Source organism: Oryctolagus cuniculus, chromosome 14, assembly GCF_051225735.1.
Source record: "Oryctolagus cuniculus isolate XC-2025 breed Fujian yellow rabbit chromosome 14, ASM5122573v1, whole genome shotgun sequence".
Classification (NCBI taxonomy): domain Eukaryota; kingdom Metazoa; phylum Chordata; class Mammalia; order Lagomorpha; family Leporidae; genus Oryctolagus; species Oryctolagus cuniculus.
Genome location: NC_142880.1, coordinates 16,192,304 through 16,209,131, shown reverse-complemented (window position 1 = coordinate 16,209,131; position 16,828 = coordinate 16,192,304). Strand labels below are relative to the sequence as shown.

The 16,828-nt window shown below is 40.2% G+C and overlaps 1 long non-coding RNA gene across 27 annotated transcripts in view; it reads left to right on the top strand.

The window, feature by feature from the left end:
* Positions 1 to 16,828, top strand: part of LOC149122245 (uncharacterized) — a 129,109-nt gene that overhangs the window by 25,842 nt on the left and 86,439 nt on the right. For 3 of the 27 annotated variants that reach the window (XR_016220525.1, XR_016220521.1, XR_016220520.1), the window contains exon 5: positions 5,533 to 5,569. The exons of 18 other annotated variants lie outside the window; for them this stretch is intronic. This is a non-coding gene — a long non-coding RNA (uncharacterized LOC149122245). Of the gene's footprint in view, positions 1 to 1,502; positions 1,586 to 5,528; positions 5,651 to 15,577; positions 15,653 to 16,828 lie in introns of those variants that run through there. 6 more of the 27 variants (XR_016220524.1, XR_016220518.1, XR_016220522.1 and 3 more) reach the window with 4 other exon arrangements.

The following is a 16,828-nucleotide window of genomic DNA, read 5'->3' as shown; positions in this document are numbered from 1 at the left end:
ACTGTTTCAGAAGTTTCAGGGTTACTACAATGCCAACATGAAGATTATGTTTAGTTTTCAAACAGATTTATTTGTTCTGTCAGTCAGTAGCCATTGTTAATACTTGCCCCAGGCTTGTTAGTTTAGAGATACAAAGTGTATGACTCCATATGTTTAGTATTATTACCAGAGTCAATAGTATATTTATATAGCAATCTGTAATTCAAATGTGTAGGTTCAATGCATATTTAATATCATGGGTTTATTCTGCTGTACTAATTGCATTTGTAAATAGTCTAAATTTGGAACCAACCAAGGTGTCTATCATCAGATGAATGGAGAAAGAAAATGTAGTGTATATACATAGTAGAATATTATTCAGCTATAAAAAAGAATGAAATTCTACCATTTGTAGCAAAATGGACACAACTGGAGGACATCATATTGAGTGGGATAAGCCAGACCCAGGAAGACAAATACCACATCTTCCCCATTATATGTGAGAGATAAAAATTTAACAAACAAAAACAAAAGAAAAAAACAAAGAAAAAAAAGAAACGTCTGTACCAGTATTGCTGTAAATGTAGTTTTTAGTTTTTTTTTTTTTTAAATTTTCCCTAGTGCTTACTTGCATCCACTTCTGACACCTGATTAAGATCACTGGCTTTAATGTTACAATCTTAGTTTTTTTTTTTTTTTTTTTTTTTTTTTTTTTTTTTGACAGGCAGAGTGGATAGTGAGAGAGAGAGACAGAGAGAAAGGTCTTCTTTTTGCTATTGGTTCACCCGCCAATGGCCGCCACAGCTGGCGCGCTGCCTCTGGCGCACCGCGCTGATCCGATGGCAGGAGCCAGGTGCTTCTCCTGGTCTCCCATGGGGTGCAAGCACTTGGGCCATCCTCCACTGCACTCCCTGGCCACAGCAGAGAGCTGGCCTGGAAGAGGGGCAACCGGAAAGAATCCGGCGCCCCGACTGGGACTAGAACCCGGTGTGCCGGCGCCGCTAGGTGGAGGATTAGCCTATTGAGGCACGGCGCCGGCCGTAAATGTAGTTTTGTAAAACGTTTTATACCTCTGCCAAACCAATGGTTAATAATGTTATACTACTATAGTTTTTATGGGCCGTGATTACTTTAGATTTACTATATATGGGTGGAATGGTCATTTTTCCATTCAGTTATCACTTACAGCCGTTATCTATATCCTCACTAAACTAGGGCCTTTTTGCTTTTTACTTGTTAAACTTCTATTTGGTGAAGTATTAAGCCTTTTTACTTAATATACTTTTAAAATATGTTATCTCAAAAACTAAGTAAGGGAGAAGGAAAGACAGTATGAGGGAGAGGGGAGAGGGAGGAAGGGAATATCATTATGTTCTTAGAATTGTATCTGCAAATCACACTGAATCTTTTAAAAAATAATAAAAAATAAAATAAAAAGGGCTGGCACTGTGGCTTAGTAAGTTAATCATGCACCTGCATCCCCTGTGGGCACCAGTTCAATGGATGCTCCATTTCCCATCCAGCTCTCTGCTGAAAATAAAATGAAGAATAAGCAAAGATCACGTCTGTGATGTGACACGGTCTTAGCCATGAAGCTTGTGTGTGGGTATGTGAGCTTCACAGTTACTTCTGCTGCTTTGGCCCTCTTTATTCTGGTTGCTGTCACTTGAGTCATCTCTGTTGTCAGGTTGTCAAAATAAAATTTTCTTTTATAGCCTTGCTTTGCTAATGTTTTGCCTTTTTTCAAAAAATAAATTTTATTGTGTATATTTGAAGTTTATAGCCTGATATTATGGAATACATGTAAATATTAAATGGTTACTCTAGTGAAGTTAATCTGTCAGTTTACATAGTTAATTATTTTTGTGACAAGAGAAACTAAAATCCACTTAACAAAAATCTGAATATAATACTTTTAAAAACTGATCCTCTGATTTACATTAGATCTTAGACTTGTTGGTCCTACTGTGTGCTACTTTGTATTCTTCTGCCTACATTTCCCCTTTTCCTCTCCCAAGTCCCTGCCTCTGGTAATCATAGTTTTATTCTCTGTTTCTGTGTATTTGACCTTTCTTATTTTTAGATTCTATGTATAAGTGAGATCATGTAATATTTTTCTTCTTTGTCTAGCTGCTTTCACTTAGTAGAATGTTCTCCAAGCCCATCACTGCTGGACCTGGAGGACATGGAGAACATTGTGCTAGGACATATGGCAAATGGCAGGATCTCCTTTTTAATTTTTGATGCACAGTTTTTTCATAACACACATTCCATGTGAACCTTTTGAAGGCCTCTCATTTGCATAGATTTCAAGATTTTTTTGTAAAATTATCTTTTAATTCTTTTTTCACTGATTTTTTTGGGAAGTATTTTGTACTCTATTGTACTCTATTTTTTTTTTAAGTTGTCTGTCGACAGATGGATCATTCCTGTGTCTTGGCTGTTGTGAAAAATGCTGTGGTGAACATGAGAGTGCAGATACCATTATGAGGGGGTGATTTTATCTTGTGTGTAAATAGCAGGAATAGGATTACTGGGTCGTACGGTAGTTTCTCTCTCTCTATCTCTCTATCTCTGTCTCTGTCTCAGGGTTTATTTATTTGAAAGGCAGAGTTAGAGAAAGAGAGAGATCTGTCCACTGATTCATTCCACAAATGTCCACAATGGCCCAGGCTGGGCTGGGCTGAAGCCAGGAGCTTCTTCCAGGTCTCCCACATGGGTGCAGGGGCCCAAGCACTTGGACCATCCTCTGTTGCTTTCGCAGTCCATAAGCAGGGAGCTGTATCAGAAGTGGGGCACCAGGGAATTGAACCAGTACCCATATGGGATATTGGTGCTGCAGATGGTGGCTTTACCCACTACCCCTTGGCACTGGCCCATGGAGGGGGGATTTCTTATTTTCTTGATTTTTCTTCTTTCAGAGCATAAACAAATCTCAGGGTCAGATATTGGCAGGATGAATATTCATACCTAAGTCAAAACGTGGGTACTACAAGTACATGAGATTACATCATTAGAATGAGCCTAATCATCTATACTAACTGTTGTTTTTTTTAAAAAAATTATTTATGTATTTATTCGAAAGGGCAGAGTCACACACACATACATATACATGCAGAGAGAGAGAGAGAGAGAGAGAGAGAGAGAGAGTTTGATTGAGGTCTTCCATCCACTGGTTCACTCTCCAATGGCTGCAACAGTGGGGATGGGCCAGAAGCCAGGATTCAGGAATGCCATCTAGTTCTCCCACATGGATGGGAGGGACTCAAGCAGTTGGACCAATGTGCACAACTTGCTAGGTGCACTAGCAGAAGCTTAATGGGAATGAGAGCCACTGGGACTCAAACCTGCATGCTGAAATATGAGATGCAGGTATTCCAAATGGTGCCCCAACCTGCTGTGCCACAACGTCAGCCCTGTATGCCAAATGTTTCTGAAGAGTCTACAAAGTGAAAAAGAATAATACAGACAAAAATTTGAAGAGATTCTATTTGGAGGTTATAAATGCATATTCTCTTTTCCTCAAAAAGGCTCTAGATGTTTCTGTAATAAGGTAATACTTTCCCTTCCCATGTTCCGCAGGCAAATATGAAATGTAACTAGATTCATTTTTCAGAATATTGTTTCCTGAAAACATTATTTTAGATGATTTGTCTTAATAATATTATTTTTATTATTTTCATGTTGAGTCTACCCTAAACATTTTCACTGAACTAATCTTTGGAAATTCCTTTAAAATTATAATAGGGGCTGGCGCTGTGGCACAGCAGGTTAAAGCCCCAGCCTGCAGTGCTGGCATCCCATATGGGTGCTGGTTCGTGTCCTGGCTGCTCCTCTTATGATCCAGCTCTCCGCTAGGCCTGGGAAAGCAGTAGAAGGTGGCCCAACTCCTTGGGCCCCTGCACCTGTGTAGGAGACCTGGAAGAAGTTCCTGGCTCCTGGCTTCAGATCAGCTCAGCTCTGGCCATTACGGTCATTTGAGGAGTGAACCAGCAGAATGGAAGTCCTCTCTCTCTGGTTCTACCTCTCTCTGTAACTCTGTCTTTCAAGTAAATAAAATAATTCTTTAAAAAAAGATTATTAAAACAGTAAATTCAGAAAAAGTGTATAACATGAATTTGAGTTTATAATAATCCATTTTAGTTATAGTAGCACTTATTGGATTTTTGCTGAATGCTTTCTGTATCTCATTATATCTTCATAACAGTCACATGAAGTAGGAATAATTACCCCAGGTTTGTAGATAAGGAAACTAAGACTGGAAGTTTAGTTACATAATGTCAGTGGTCAACCCAGTGTTCAGATTCTGGGCTAGTGACCTCAGAGCTTCTGCTCAGAGCTCCTGCTTGTGAGTAATGTGTTAAACTACAGAAGCTTTGTATGTTTGCAACTATAGAGGGGCTATTTCACTATTGAGGCGTAGGCTGGCCAGTTCAAAGTACTTTGTACTATAAAACTGTTGATTGGTATCCCAAAATATGCCTGGCTAGAACACTTGCTTTTGTGATTTTATGAGGATGTAATTTCAGATAGTCTACCAGTGTATGAGGATACTTCAAGAAGTTTGTGGAAAGGTGGAATTAAAAGATACATTTATTTTGGTACAAACTGATTTTTTCATAAGATGTATTTTTCATGAACTTTTTGATGACCATTGTATGCATGAATTTCAAAACTTTTGCACCAAAATAAACTTAAAATCCCATTTTTCATGGAAAATTTTTTTAAGAAGTGAAAAGTTTTTCTTTTTTTAAAAAATGTATTTATTGAAAGAGAGAGAGAGGTTTTTCCATCTGCCTGTTCACTCTTGAATGGCCTCAGTGGCTGTGGCTGGGCCAGGCCAAAGCCATGAGCCAGTAACTCCATCCTGGTCTCCCTGTAGATGGCATGGTGGTGTGGACCCAAGTACTTGAGCCACCCTGTGCTGCTTTTTCAGACACATTAGCAGTAAACTGAATCATAAGTAGAGCAGCTGGGACTTGAACCTGTACTCTGATATGGGATGTCAGCATTGCAGGTGGCCGCTTAGCTCACTGCATCATTGTGCTATCCCTTTCCATGAAAACTTTGAATAAATTTTGTATTAAGTACCATACTTGGGGCTGGTGCTGTGGTAAAGTGGGTTAAAGCACCAGCATCTCACATAAGCAACGGTTTGAGTCCCGGCTGCTCCACTTCCAATCCAGTGCCCTGCTAATGCACCTGGGAAAGCAGTGGAAGATGGTCCAGGTGCTTGGGCCCCTGCACCTACATGGGGGACCCAGAAGAAGCTCCTGGCTCCTGGCTTCAGATTGGCTCAGCTCTGGCTGTTGCGGCCATTGGGGAAGTGGACTAGCAGATGGAACCCCCACATTTCTACTTCTCTCTGTAGCTCTGTCTTTTAAATAAATAAACTAAATATTTTTTAAAAAGTATGATACTTATTGTGTATGTATACACATATTAAATATTACACATATGAATTTTATAAGTGGTGAGCAGTTATTTTGTACAGTCTTACTTTGGTTTTTAAAAAAATTCTTAAAAAGATTTATTTCTTTATTTGAAAGGCAGAGTTAGAAGAGCTAGAGCGAGCTTCTATCCTCCACTGGTACGCTCCCCAGATGGCTGCTATGGCTGGGGCTGGGCCAGGCCAAAGCCAGGAGCCTGGAACCCCATCTGGACCTCCCAGGTGGGTGGCAGGGGCCCAAGTACTTGGGTCATCTTCTACTGCTTTCCAAAGTGCATTAGCAAGGAGCTGGATTGGGAGTAGAACAGCTGGGATTCAAATCAGTGTTCATATTGGATGCTGGTGTTGCTGGTTTAACCCACCAAACCAAAATGTCACCTCCCCCCCTTAAAAAAATGCTTATTTAGGGGCCGGTGCCGTGGCTCACTTGGTTAATCCTCCACCTGCGGCGCTGGCATCCAAATGGGTGCCAGGTTTTAGTCCCGGTTGCTCCACTTCCAGTCCAGCTCTCTGCTGTGGCCTTGGAAGGCAGTGGAGGATGGCCCAAGTGCTTGGGCCCCTGCACCTGCATGGGATACCTGGAAGAAGCACCTGGTTCCTGGCTTTGGATCGGTGCATGGCGGCCATTTGGGGAGTGAGCCAGCGGAAGGAAGACCTTCCTCTCTGTCCCTCTCTCTCATTGTCTATAACTCTACCTGTCAAATAAAAAAAAATAAAACAATGCTTATTTATTTTCTTCTACTTGTAAGGGCAGAGGTTGAAAGAGAGATAGAGAAACAGAAGGGATGGAGGAGGGTAAAGAGAGAGATCTTCTATCCGGTACTTCACTCCCCAAATGCCCAAAATGACCAGGGATGGGCCAGGCTGAAGACAAGAGCCTGGAACTTCATATGGGTCACCCCAATGGGTGACAGGGCCCAAGCACTTGAGCCATCATCTGATGTCTCCCGGGATGTATCAGCAGAAACCTGGGTTAGAAGCAGCGCTCTGACACAGGATGTGGGCATGTCAAGTGGCAGCTTAACCTATTGTGCCACAGTGCCAGCCCTACATGTGTGAATTCTTTAAGTAGAGGCTTGGTGATGCTTCCTTGGAACATTTGTGTGGTGAATCCTGTGTGTCTGCCCCACTCTCCAGCTAGTTGAATTGCTGTTTAATTCATGAATTTGTCAGAGGATGAGACTTGGGTTCTGGGAGACTACTTACATAAAATATAAAGCAAGTAGGCTAAAATGGTGATATTATTTCTCTAAAAGATACATAATGAATTGTGAAATGTTAGTTTGGCCATTGTTGAGGAATACCAAGCACACAGATTGTTTAGACATTATGGATATCTGTGATTTTGATTTTTAAAATTTTTCAATGGTTTCTATTGGTTTCTAAAATAAAGATATTCTTTTTGGTGTACATGCATGGTCTTTTGTTATTGAGTTAATGCATACTGCTTTGGACCTAACTCTGGCAGCCCTTTTCCCTTGTCATACAATATCATGTACTCATCAAACATGTTAAACTCCAGTTAAAGTGGATTGCCACTGTGATGAGCTGTGTTGCCCTTTTGTCTTCAATCATGCTTTCCTTTTCACCATCACCTCTTTGCCTTTCTGGTAAACATCAGCTTTTCATTCAACGTTCAGCCTTTCCTGACTGCTGACCTCTGCCACTAAGCCTTTCCTGTAGGTCTGTATTAGTCAACTTCTTGTTACTGTGACAAAATACCTAAGACAGGCTGTTTTATCAAGAAAAAAAAGGTTATTTTGGCTCATAGTTTTGGGGGCTCAATGTCCAAACAGCATAGTACAGCTTCTTTTAAAAAAAATTTTTTTTAAAAATTTTTTGACAGAGTGGACAGTGAGAGAGAGAGACAGAGAGAAAGGTCTTCCTTTGCCGTTGGTTCACCCTCCAAAGGCCGCCGTGGCTGGCGCGCTGCGGCCGGCGCACCTCGCTGATCCGATGGCAGGAGCCAGGTGCTTCTCCTGGTCTCCCATGGGGTGCAGGGCCCAAGGCCTTGGGCCATCCTCCACTGCACTCCCTGGCCACAGCAGAGAGCTGGCCTGGAAGAGGGGCAACCGGGACAGAATCCGGCGCCCCGACTGGGACTAGAACCCAGTGTGCCAGCGCCGCAAGGTGGAGGATTAGCCTAGTGAGCCTCGGCGCCGGCCTAAGTACAGGTTCTTACACAGGCTCTCCCAGGCTGCATCGCCTCAAAGTGGGCACACACCTTTCTCTGTCTGTATCTGTGTGGGCTCTCTCCTCCTCACATGGCCACCAGGCTGTATTGCCTCTGGGTGGGATTCACACCTGTCTCTGTATCTGTGTGGCCTCTCTCCTCCTCACACAGCCACAAGGATTCCTGGGGCTCCCTCCTGATGACCTAGTCTAATCTAGGCATCTCTAAATGTCAGAGTTGGATTGTGTTTACGCCTTGATAATGCCATTGTCATAAGACTATGGAGATTACAACCCTGCATGTGTTTGGAAGGGACAAGTCCTGTTCAAACAATAGCAGGTCTATTCTAGAACCAACATATTATTTACTACTTATATGTCTCTTTCTTATCAGGCTATAGATTTCTTAAGGGCAAGTACAAAGGCTTTGTATCTAACTCATATTTATCTCCCCAATTTTAGTATAATGTATGCACAGAGTGGGTGCTTAGTAATTAGCATCTGTTGAATGAATAAATGAATGATCTTTATAGGAAAGAAAAGGTGATTCTGGTAGTTGGAGTGATAATGTGAATATTCGAAGGTGGGGCGTGCTGCTATACTTTTCAGCAAACATTCAGTATTAAAAATACTCATTTATCTTACTGCTCCTTTAGTAATAGGCTAAACTGTAAGTTGGTTTTGTATTTCATCTCCTTTTAATTTAATAAGGTTACACTAGTTATGTTCTTTCATCATTAGGTTATGTTGTAATTTTAACTGTGAAAATAGTATATGATAGAATAGTAAGATGAAAATTAAAATTTCTGATATTTACTAGATACTGTTAAGTGATTTCGTTTGTTTTACTATATATAGAAACAACTTAAGAAATAAACAGATTTAGAATGAGCTATATAGAAATAGCATATCCATTAAATAATTTAAATAAAATGGAGAGAGGGTTTCAGGAATTAGAAGGAATGAAATTTTTCTTGCACAAGCTATAAACACTGAACTTTGTAGGAAGATGTTATGTACTTTGTTCTTTCAACTTCTGTATCTTTCAACTTGTTCTAGAGTCAAAAACTTCTAAGTAAATATATGTGATTTAATTTGTGGTGCTGAGAAACAGTGATCCAAATGGCAATAAAAGTCATATAATGAAATAAGAATACTAAAAAATAAAATCCAAGGATTTTACTGTGGCCTATTATTCATTCAATTTCTGGCAGTCGTCATGATTACAAATCACTTGATTGACTAACTAGACAGTTTCGAAGTGAATTATGAATCAGGTTCATTTTTCCTGGCTGATAGTTGGCACATGCTGTAACTCTTCCATTTTGTGATATATCAAATTCTTGAGCAGTAATAAGAGATATAATCAGCTCTTTATTTCAGGAAAACTAAATTGCCTTTTCAAAAAATGAAATGCGGTTGCTAACATTTTAACAACACAATGTAATTCCTGCCTTTGGAATTCACAGTGATGACGTTATTTTTCAGATTAAAAAGAATCTTTAGAATGTTTTTTTGAGCGGGCATAAAACTCCTATTGATATCAGTTCTATAGGCTACTTGGGTAGTTGCCTGAGCTTAGGTTGCAAAAAAGTTGTATTTTCTTTCCCTACTACTTAAAAACTGTGTGATTGAACAACTGTGCATTTTTGAAACATTTTACTTTGAAAGATATGTAGTTTTCCCTAAATTCCCAAATTGTTACAAGGTCATGAAGTTTCACTCTGAAAAGCATTCTAATGGTGGTTAATAGGGAGGGTCTCTTTTTGAATAGGGAAAAGGGTTCTGTAGTGACCTGAATCTTGAGTCTTGGCGTTTTTTGTCAGGGGGGTCAGTTCTGCTTTCAAATGTGTGCTGCTCTCTTTTGACTGAATAAAGATTCTCCCTGCGTAACTCCACTGGCAACTGAGTGGCAGAAAATTCCTTTAGTAAACAGTTTTTTAAAAGTTCCATCCACACAAGTAATTGAAAATAAAATTAATGTATGGTTTAAAAATTTTTGAAATGAACTATGTTTTTGGTGTCATATCTTAGAAATTTTTGCTTAACTCAAGGTCTTCAAGATTTTCAATTGTGCTTTGTCTTAGAAATTTCATTGTTTCAGCTCTTATATTTAAGTGTGTGGCAGATTCTGTGTTAATTGTTTCGTGTGTTGTTAGATAAAGTTCTAACTTCATCTTCTGGTGTGTGGATATACAGTTTTCCTGGAACCACTTGTTAAAGGTTGTGCTTTCCCCCAGTGAATTTCATTGGCGCCTTTGTTGAAAATCAGTTGATCATAAATAATAAGGATTTATTTCTGGACTGTCAATTCCATTCCAGTGATCTGTATAACTGTGCTTATGCCAGTACTGAATTGTGTTGATAAACTGTAGTTTTATGTTCAGTATGTTTCTTTTAAATTTTTATTTCTTTGTTTTTATTCTGTTTGAAGGGCAGAGAGACAGAGACAGAAACAGACACAGAAAGATTGTTCATCCGATGGTTCACTTTCTAAATGACTGCCACATCCAGGGCTAGGCCAGGCTGAAGCCAGGAGCCTGAAACTCCATCCATTTGGGTGGCATGGTCTCAAGTATTTAAGCCGTAACTTGCTGCCTCCCAGGTTGTGCCTTTGCGGGACATTAGCAGAATTGTAAACAGCGGAGCTGAGACTGGAACCAGGCACTTCAGTATGGGATTCATCTATCCCAAGTGGTGACTTCAACTGTAGTGGTCAAATGCCTGTCCCTATAATAAGTTTTGAAATTGAGGCATTGTCTAGGTTTGTTATTTTTCAAAATTGTTTTGACTTTGTAGATCTTTTGTAATTCTATGTAAATTTTAGTACCCTCTTGTCAATTCTGTTCAAAGCTCACTGATATTTTAGTAGGGATTATGTTGAATATATGAATCAGAAAGGGGAGGACACCTGTCTTAACAACACTGAACTTCATGCCATGGAACTGCTGTTTGGCTTTCATTTGAAAATATTCTGGTTTGTGGAAGCCCTCAGCAGTAGCAGGGTGGTGCTACAGGCACCAGCATGTCAGCATGGTCGCCATGCCACAGCCAGCAATTCTGGGAAGGGGAAGGTAGAATCAGATCATGTGATGTTGGAGTCGGGAGGATTTATCTTGATGACTTTAGGATGCTGCTTCTGCTGTAGGTACAATTAGGCAAAGCAAATAATCTAGGGAAGGACTGCAAAGAATCAATTAAAAATAGGATTTTACATGAAACTACCCACTTTGATCCTGGAAGAAAACAAACCAACAGCAGCACCAGCAACTGAGAAATCTTAAGCATAGAAAACTGAAACATGGCTCCCTGAAGAGTTGGGATCACCCACAAGAAACATTTTATGTACAGCAGGAAAGCTTTACACAAGTAAATAAACTACATTGTAGTTGTCTTTTTTTATTTGCAAAAGCAGGAAAACCTTCCAATTTATTCTGATCCCACCTCTACCACCAGGGTAGCATTCTTATGTGTAACATCAGTTGTGATCTGTCATACATAAAATATCACTAAAGTTGTTGGTAGTCAGACAAAATAAAAAAAATTTCTGACTTTCGCCTCCATTGCTCTTAAGGTCTTTTTTTTTTTTTTTTTAAGCAGTTTAATGATGCTGTCTTTGGGTGTAGATTTCCTTTTGTTTATACTGCTTGGGAATTTGGGGTCTTTGATTAGTTCTGGTAATTCTGCTTGTCTCTTCAAAAGCCATTTTTCACAGAATCTAAAATACTATCAATTTTAACTGCACTATTTATGTACCACCAAAAGAACAAAAAATACTAGCATGCTGTCATTGTTAGACATTTTATTGATTTTCATTTAATTTCGAAGGGAGAGAGAGAGACAGACAGACAGAAACAGAGATCTTCCATCTACTGGTTTGCTCCCCAAATGCTCACAACAGACAGGGGTTGGGCTAGGCTGAAGTCAGGAACCTGGAATTCAATCTGGGTCTCATGTGGGTGGTAGGGAGGCCACAATATGCTGACTCCTCCAGGCAGCTGAGATTGGAAGCAGAATGAAGATTTGGACCAAAGATTCAGGAGTTCCAAGCTGTGTATTGACTGCTGTTCCAAATGCCTGTCCCTGCTGTTGTCTTAATAATAGTATTATGTGATGTATGACTTGGTCATGCTGACTCATTGCTTCAAAATTTGTCATTTTCCTAAAGAATTCAGCAAATATTTTCTTGGTTGTATTGCTTGACATGTAATCTTTTACATGTGTCTCTGTAAGAAAGCCTAGCACTTTTTCTGTGCTTCATGTATTTATGTTTTTGTTTCATATGTCTTTGAAGTGCTTTGTTGCTTTGCAAGAATCTTTGATGATCCAGTTGTGGCCATTATTTCAGTTGTGAATATTTGCTTTACTGAGTTCAGACTGTATCTACTTTTTGAAGTACAGTTTGCATCACAGTAACTGCTGTGGTTTTAATGTCTCCCCCAAAGCTCATGATTTGGAAACTTAATCCCCAGTATGACAGTGTTGAGAGGTGGGACCTCTCATAAGAGCAAATAAGGTCATGGATTGATTTTGTTACTGTGGGAGTGGATTAGTTATTGGGAGAGTGGGCTTGTTACAAAAGAAAATTTGACTTGGACTGGTGTCATAGTATAGTATCGCAGATGAAGCACTGCTTGAGATGCTGGTACCCCATATCAGAGTGCTGCTTTGGTCCCAGCTGCTGCACTTCTGATCCAGCTCTCTGCTAATGTGCCTGGGAAGGCAGTGGAAAATGGCCCAAGTGCTTGGACCCTCTGCCACTCATGTGGGAATCCTGGATGGACTTCCTGGTTCCTAACTTTGGCCTGGCCGACCTGGCTTTTATGACCATTTGAGAATGAGCCAGTGGATGGAAGATCTCTCTTCTCTATCTCTTCCTGTCTCTCTGTTTGCTTTTTAAATAAATAAATAAATAAATATCTTTTTATTTATTTTAAAGGCAGAGACAGAACAAGAGGGGAAGAGACAGAGATCTTTCATCTGCTGGATCACTCCCCAAATGGCCACAATAACTGGAGCTGGGACCATCCAAAGCGAGGAGCCAGGAGCTTCTTCAGGGTCTCCCACATGGGTGCAGGGGCCCAAGCACTTGGACCATCTTCCACTGCTTTCCCAGGCACATTATCAGGGCACTGGTTCGGAAGTGGAGCAGCTGGGACTTGAACTGGCACCCATATGGGATTCCAGCCCTGCAGGTGGCGGCTCAATCTGCTACACTACAGTGCCAGCCCCATAAATTTTTTTTAAATATATTTTTTTTAAAAAGCAAATTTGATTCCCTCTTGCTCTTTTGCTGTCTGTCCTTCTCTGTCTCTGCAATGCCCTCCTTTCCCTCCTCCTCCTCCTGTGCCCTTCTGGCTCTGCCATGGGATGATGCAGCCTGGAGGCCCTCACTGGATGTGGGTTCCTTGAAGCTGGATTTCCTAGCCTCCAAACTGCAGTAAATAAATGTCTTTGCTTTATAAATTATTCAGTTTGGAGAGGGTGCTGTGGCGTAGCGGGTAAAGCTGCCACCTGCAATGCCAGCATCCTATATGGGTGCTGATTCAAGTCCCGGCTGTTCCACTTCCGATCCAACTCTCTGCTATGGCCTGGGATAGCAGTAGAAGATGGCCCAAGTCCTTGAGCCTCTGCACCCACATGGGAGACCTGGAAGAAGCTCCTGGCTCCTGGCTTTGGATTGGCGCAGCTCCAGCCATTACGGCCAATTGGAGAGTGAACCAGCAGATGAAAAACCATTCTCTCTTTCTCTCTCTGCCTCTCCTTCTGTCTCTGTGTAACTCTGACTTTCAAATAGATAAATAAATCTTTAAAAAATTATTCAGTTTATGATATTCTATTATAGCAACACACAATGATTAAGACCAATTTCTCAATGCTAAACCACAGTTTTTGAAGACATTTTAAATAACAATTAAGCTCACTTATTTACCACTGACAGTGCATTTGTATCACCTGAGGCAAGACAGCTTTATGTCACAAGTGCATTACGACTGCTGCCTAGCCAATAGTAATTACAACTACCAATTTTGAGATGGATCTTGATTTTAGAGATACTAAAAAAGTTTGTTACCATTGATAAAGTATGAGTTTGCTTCTGCCCATATTTCTTCTCTCCTTTTGGAACTAATGTAGAATATTGTGAATGTATGTTAGGTTTTCTCATCCTTTCCTGCATGATAATTTGTGAATAGTTTTCTTCTGACATATCCTCCAGTTTACTAATTCTCTCCCTTTGTTGCTCTGGTATGCAGTTAAAGCAATTCATTGAGTTTTAAATTTCAGTTATTCCATTTTTCATTTATAGAAACTTCATTTGACTCTTTTTAAAGCTGCCATTTCACTTTTTGTACTTTTCTGTCCCTATAGATATTTCCAAGTATGCTATTTTTAAAATGATAATCATAGGTTTATAATATGTACTGATATTTTATTTTATTTTTTATTTATTTATTTATTTATTTATTTTTTTTGACAGGCAGAGTGGACAGTGAGAGAGAGAGACAGAGAGAAAGGTCTTCCTTTGCCGTTGGTTCACCCTCCAATGGCCGCCGCGGCCAGCGCGCTGCGGCCGGCGCACCGCGCTGATCCGATAGCAGGAGCCAGGAGCCAGGTGCTTTTCCTGGTCTCCCATGGGGTGCAGGGCCCAAGCACCTGGGCCATCCTCCACTGCACTCCCTGGCCACAGCAGAGGGCTGGCCTGGAAGAGGGGCAACCGGGACAGAATCCGGCGCCCCGACTAGGACTAGAACCTGGTGTGCCAGCGCCGCTAGGCGGAGGATTAGCCTAGTGAGCCGCGGCGCCGGCCTGTACTGATATTTTAATATTGAAGTCTTTTTTAATAAAAAAGATTTATTATTTGAAAGGCAGAGTTACAGAGAGAAGTGGGGGGGGGGGGAGAATCTCTTCATCTGTTGGTTCACTCCCTATATGGCCACAGGGACCAGGTCTGGGCCATGCTGAAGCCAGGAACTTCATTTGGGTCTCACAGATGAGTGCAGGTGCCCAAGTTCTTGGGCTATCTTCTGTTACTTTTCCAGGTGCAATAACAGGAAGCTGGGCTGGAAATGGAGCAGCAGGGACTCAAACTGGCACCCATATGCTGATACGCCATGACATTGGCCCCATATCTTATCTTGTTTTTCACTTTTAATTCGTTTTTAACAGATTTAATGTGATTTGTAGATATAATTCTTTTTTTATAATTTTTTTGTAGATACAATTCTAAGAACATGACTATATTCCCTCCTCACTTCCTCCCCCTCTTTCCCTTCTACCCTCCTTTTTTCTCCTTTAACTTCTATATTTTTATTAGTTTTTGGGGTAACATTATAAATTTACATTACAGTAAAAAGGCTTAATACTTCACCGAATAATAAGTTTAACAAACAAGAAGCAGAGACCATAGTTTAGTGGGAATATAGACAACAGCTATAAACAATAATTGAATGTAAAAATGACCATTTTTTTCTCCCATATGGAAGTCTTAATAGGTCTCTTTTGGTTGTCCTTTACAAAGATTTATGCAGCTTTTTTTTTTTTGTATGTGTGGTTGTCCTTTTATAATTATTTGGAGAGTGCTGGAGGTTTAGAATAAAGATACCTTCTTTTTGGGAGAATTTGTACTTGCTTTGGGCAAGAAATCTAGGATCATTTCAACCAAAATCATAATTGAAGTTTCTTGTCAGTCAAGGTGATGAGAACCTGTGCAGGAGATCGCTATGAGGGCCAGCCTGTGGCTCTAGGTTTTTAGGACAAAAGCTTCCTCTTATTCCTCCAATTTATTCCCTTTCTTTTCTAGCTCTCTTTTTGTCCAAACAGTCTTCACTGAAGTCCTAGGGATGTGATGGGAACCGGAGGTGGGTTTAATTCTAGGTATAGCCCTTTGAGGTCCAGCTTAGTGTGGAGTAGTTTTTCTAATAGACATCCTGTCTTAAGTGGGAGTGAGCCTTGATTTCCTAAGCCCTGTGTCTTTAGTATTCCAGAACTGAAACTTAAGTTGGTCAGCTGGCAAAATGTCCTGAAGGCAAAGTTGGCTTAGATGTTTGATATTCTGCTTACCAGACAGGTAAACTTTTTTTTTTCTAACTTCCCTAGAATGTGTCTGATAGTTCCCATTGATAGTTCCCGTTATTCTTTTTTTTTTTTTTTTCGGAGAGAAAATCAAGATTTATTTAAGTCAGAGATCTCCTGGCTACTTCATAATTTCAAAATTTAACAAATTGTCATGCAGATTTTATTTCAAGCTGAATTTATATAAAATTTGATATTCTAACTACAGAGAATTTCTTAAACCAGTGTTTATTCTTTGTGAGTGTTAATAACAAGGCTATTTTTGTTCATGTGGTGTATTTTATCCTGATGCTTATTGCTGAGTTAGAATTTGGGAGGGGCAAGCAAGGTAATCACCCCAGGTGCAAAATCTACAATGAACAAAACCTTAACATTTTGAATAAAGACAGTCACTGTTAATGCTTTGCAATCTTGGGACCTAAGACAAAAACAAAAATAAGTCATTCAGACTATTTTAAATTCTGATATTTTCTTCATTATAGGTTTTTTTTTTCAATTCATTTTGATAATTTAAAACAGTAAATTAAAATATTGAGACTGCTAATTTTGGGGTACCCTTTTAAATTTGTGCCAAGGAGAGTGTTTTTGGTCCTGGGTGAGCCATTGTGGGCGAACCACTCTGGCTGGGTAGTTCATGCAGCATAGAGAGGCTGGGGCTGACATCAGATTATATTTGTAGGGCAGGATAGGTGCTTAGAGTTGATGTCCTGATAAAGGAGTAGGGAAAGGTTTGAGGGACAGTGTTGAGGTTCAGATTTTCAATTATCTCTGATTTTACTTTGAGAAAAAACTTTTTCAGGGATCAAAGCTAAAGTCACAGGGATCCTGTAGGTATACCAGTTATAACAATGAGAAACTGAGCTGTTGATTCCAGTTAAGAGAGCAACATACAGAGGGCAGTCAGTTAAGTCTTGAAAAGGCAGCATGACTATGATTTAAGATTCAAGGCTGCACCTATCAGGAATAGGGTTATGATTTCTGTTGAGAGAGAACTGAAAGATTATGGCTTAACATATCATTCCTAGGAGGAAAAAGTAATGAGAACTCATTCATTCTGACTGGCACACAAAAGAAACCCTGGGTGTCACATGAGAGGGGTGAGCTTCAGGAGACAACATGGAAACTAACATCCTAAACCTCCCCAAATCCCCCGCC